We start from the raw sequence: 4,697 nt of genomic DNA, 5'->3' as shown, positions 1-4,697 counted from the left end.
CTTCCCTGACACCAGAGCCCACAGCCATCTCGAAGCATTGATCTTTCCTTCCCCTGAACTTCTGTAGCAATTATTGCCTACACCACAAATTCGGTACTTCATAATACACTCTAGGGTCATTGTTCAGCATTTTGTTGAAATGTTCCTCGTCTTCCCCATTGGAGGTAAGGCCGTCGAGGTCTGAGATGGGGTGGGAGTGGATCCTTCTTTGTATCCAGTTATGACATGCAAGCACAGGGCACTTCAGTGAATAATTATTGAATTAATAAATCACAGGAGTAAGGGAAATAAGATTATTTACTTGAAAAGTCAGGTAATCTTTACCCTTTTTACCTTAACCTCACTTTGGAGGCGGGACTCAATTCGATGAATGCCTGCCTACTATATGCTGGGCACTAGTTTAAGTGATTTTGGGGAGTTGTTTTATCTCAGCCTTGTAACCACCCTGTGAGGTCGGAATTATGGTCATCATTTTACAGGTGAGGAAGTGGAGGCTGGGAGAGGTTAAGTGGCTTCTTCCCAACATTCTCCTGACCCATGGGTGCCCTGTTCTCCCAGTCTCTTTTCCCCATTTGCTGTGTCCCACAGCCTCCTTCTGTCTCTTGTCTCTGATAAGACTCAGGCCCTCTCTTGTGTGTTGGGGGACTGTTTAAACTCTGATGTTTACAACAATTCTTTCCTGAAGACCTTCCACCCCCCGTTAGGTTGTGGCTCATTTTGACCCCTCACCTTTTTACCTTGACTATCTCTCCTGCCACCCTCAAGCCTGGGCCAGAGATTCCTTTGATAGCATAAAACATTCTGCTAGTGGGATCAAGCTGGATCTGAGCCAGGGTTTCTGAACTCCTCTGCCCTCCCTTTACCCCCACTTGACCCTTTGTATCCATCCACCCTCGCCTGCCACCACTCCTGTTCTGTGTCTCTGGTGTCTTACATGTGGAAGGAAGACACTGCTGACCTGTCAACAGGAAGGAGGTCTCTGCTACCTCCAGGAGCTTTGACTGGCGTTCTTCCGTCCTTTATAGCATTCTTCTTTCCTCTCATTCATTCATTCTGTAAATACTGATCATTGATCACATACTCAGTATAGCAGGGAACAAAACAAAGCCCTTGCCTTCATGGAGCTTGCATTGAAGTGGGGGAGACAGGTGGTAAAAATTGAACACATTATATACTTTACACTTGTTGCAATGAAGAAAAATAGCAAGATGAAGGGGTATGTATGGTGATGGGATGCAGTGTGGTCAGGGAAGGCCTCTCTGATGGTGACATTTGAGCAGAGACTGAGAGGAGGGATGCCATGTGGGTATCTGGACGTAGGGACACCAGGCAGAGGGGATAGTAAGTGCAAAGGCCCTGAGGTGAGAACTCCCCTGGTACGTCCAAGGATAAGCAGGAAGGTGACAGTGGAGAGAAGGAAGGGAGCTTGGTAGGAGGTGAGGGCTGCCCACCTCCAGCTTTCTCACTGCCTCAGGAACGCTGTTGCCTTCTCACAGCTTTTGCCACTGGCTGAAATGATCACTTCCCTCCACTCAGCCAGGTCCCACTCAGCCTTCACAGCTCAGCTCTGGCCCCCCACCTTCTAGGGGGCTTCCATCTCTGCCATCTCTCATTGATCTACCTCTCCCCTGAGTTCCTACAACTCCCATCTCTCCACTACACAACCGAGCTGTTGAATATCTGCTGGTTGGTTCATCTTCACCTGGGCTCTGTCTGTGTAGGTCTCACCTCCCTAACAAACCAGCTCCTTGAAACTGGTTTATTCCTTCTCCCCAGGAGCCAGCACTGAGCAGGGCTCAGTGTCTACCCGTTGGTGATGCTGGTGTCAGAAGTGGGAAAGGGGCAGGCTCTGCAAAGATCTGTGGGTGGGATTTTCTTCATACTATGTTCATTATCCCTTCACAATAGACAGGAAATCTTTTATTCTGGACATCCTTGGAGCACTTTGAGCTGGGAGCCTCTGGAAGCCTCTGTCTGGAGCTGGGAGAGGAATCCACTTTTCCTCAGGACTTGGATGAAATTTTGGCTCTGAGGTGTGGTGGGAAGAGGAGCTGGGGTGCAGAGAAAGCCACTTGTTTATTAGCCTTTATTGTTCAGTGAAAGTAGAATCAGATGTTTCAGGAGCAAAGGAGGAAGGAATTTACCCAGGAGTCCAGAGACTTCCCTGGCATCCAAGGTAGGGATCCTGAGTGTGGGGATTGACCTATGAGTGACCTTGGGCAAATCACTTAACCTTCACCTATTGCAGTTTCTTCTCAGCCAGACCTCCCCTCTGTCCATCCACTGTAGAAGAAAATGAACAATTAGCCTGATTTTTAGGCTTGGTCTCTGCATTAATCTTTAGGTCAATGGTTTTAAAACTTGAGAAATGTACAGATGGTTCCATTTTAAAGGGAGAGGGACTTCCCTGGTGGCGCAGTGGTTAAGAATCCGCCTGCCAAGGCAGGGGACACGGTTCGAGCCCTGGTCCGGGAAGATCCCGCATGCCGCGGAGCAACTAAGCCCGTGCGCCACAACTACTGAAGCTCACGCGCCTAGAGCCCGTGCTCCGCAACAAGAGAAGTCACCGCAATGAGACACCACAACGAAGAGTAGCCCCCGCTCACTGTAACTAGAGAAAGCCTGCATGCAGCAATGAAGACCCAGTGCAGCCAAAAATAAATTAAAAAAATAAATAAATAAAGTGGGAAAATGCTTCCCACAGACCTCCAATATTGTCTTAAATTACTAATATAATAATATATATATTATTATATATATAAACACAAAACTAGACATAAACAACTGATGCTTATAGCTCATACACAGTCTTAGCGCCCAAGCAAGTTTATAAATTAAAATGCAAACTACAAAGCCAATAACATTCAGATTAACAATATTAATTTAACGTGATAGATGCTGTTGTGCTAAGACTACATCAGCCCTTGCTACACGATCATGGTTTTGGTTGCTTCCTCCACCACACGCCCTGTGGTGACTCAACTCTCCCCCTGCTTCTCTTAGCTTGAGCAACTGTGAAGCTTTTGTTCCTACAACGTGCTGAAGGGTCATCTGGCCAGCCCTTGGCACAAAAGCATTTGTGTGTCAGGCAGCCACTTTTTTGTCGTTAGCCCACAACAATTAAAGGAGCTCTCTTTAATTCGAGTGCAACAACAGACGCTGACGCAAAGCTGCCTTGCCACTGAGTGTGACTACTTGATCACTGAAATGAAACCACAACACTAGTACTTCAGTGCCTAAGGAACCCCCGCTTGAGAGCAAATGTTGAGTGCTCTGAAAGAGCGCCCCCAGGTGTCTGAAAGAGTTAATGCTAGAGCTGTGGCTGATGGTTCTGCAATCCTAATAATAGAAACCACATGTAGGACCTTTGCATGCATCAAGAGGTAGGTAGAATAGTATTAGCCTTATCGTACAGACGAGAAGGTTGAGGCGCAGAGAAATTGAGCAGTCAAGGTCCCACTGGACACTGGCAGCGTCTGGATTCCACCGAGGTCTGCATGACTCAGAGCCCCTGAATTTGCTACCAGGCTTCACTGCCTCCTTCCCTACGGACCCTCACCAGGTTTCAGGGCTCTTTGATCAGAGTACAAGGACTCTGGAGTAATTTGGGAACCTCTAGATTCTCCCAGTGGACTCACTGCTTTCTGGTGGAGTAGTTAGGGTGTTATTTGATGCAGAAAAGAGAAGTGAAGCTAGTAGAGAGCAGGATAATGGTTCTCAGATCCTCGGGTGGCTTTGGATGGCAGTGGCAGGGGATGGAGGCTTCCCTGAAGGTGCGTGGGAGGAGTGGATGCCAGTTACCCTAGGAGAGAAGATACCTTAACAACGGCTACCTTGGTTAGGGCTTCACACTTTAACAAGCACTTTTTTGGTGCATTTATTTTGAAGTTTGTCCTTTTTTTAAAAATTTTATTTTTATTGTGATAAAATACACATAACATAAAATTTACCATCTTAACCATTTTGAAGTGTACAGTTCACTAGTATTAAATACTTCATAATATTACACAGCCATCACCACCATCCCTCTCCATAACTTTCTAGTGTGTATTTTACAACTTTGCGAAGCAGGTCATTATCCTCAGAAACAAGGGCTCAAGTGGCTTGCCCAAAGTCACACCCCGAACCTGTGCCTGCCTGCCTGCCTGCCTCTCAACCATGACCTTGAGTGATAGTGGTGGGCTTGGTTTTCCAAAGGCTTCTGTGGGACCATGTGAGGTGGCCAGGCTTTCTGAGGTAGGGGCTGAATGGGATGACCTTGGAAGGGCTGTCCTGGAATTGATGCTGCCGGTCGGGGTCGGTGTGACTCATTCTTGGGTATCTGGAACCCACCTTTCCTCAGATCGAAAATTACTTAAAACCTACTCCTGCCCTTGGAAGCTGCCCTCCCCCTGCCTGACTCGACTGGTTTATCATCCAAGCTTAAAATAACTATAGTAAATAATAACACCCCAAAACTTTTTTATCCTGCAGTGGATGAGCAACAATCTACATATGCAAATAGATGGCACGCCTGTCTCCATGAATATTAATTTGGAAAGAGAGCCCAAGGTCTTAAAATACACTCGGAACCCTCAATGTGGCATTTTGCAACTCTTCCAGCTTGCTCCGAAATCACGGCCTTATTATATCTCAGGGTTCCCCTACTCCAAGCTGACCTCCCTTTTGAACCTCTGAGGCTACCAGGGGGACATAGA

This window comes from Phocoena phocoena, chromosome 2, assembly GCF_963924675.1.
Source record: "Phocoena phocoena chromosome 2, mPhoPho1.1, whole genome shotgun sequence".
In the NCBI taxonomy this organism is placed as follows: Eukaryota; Metazoa; Chordata; class Mammalia; order Artiodactyla; family Phocoenidae; genus Phocoena; species Phocoena phocoena.
The sequence above is the reverse complement of the archived record's forward strand: the minus strand, read 5'-3'. Positions refer to the sequence as shown.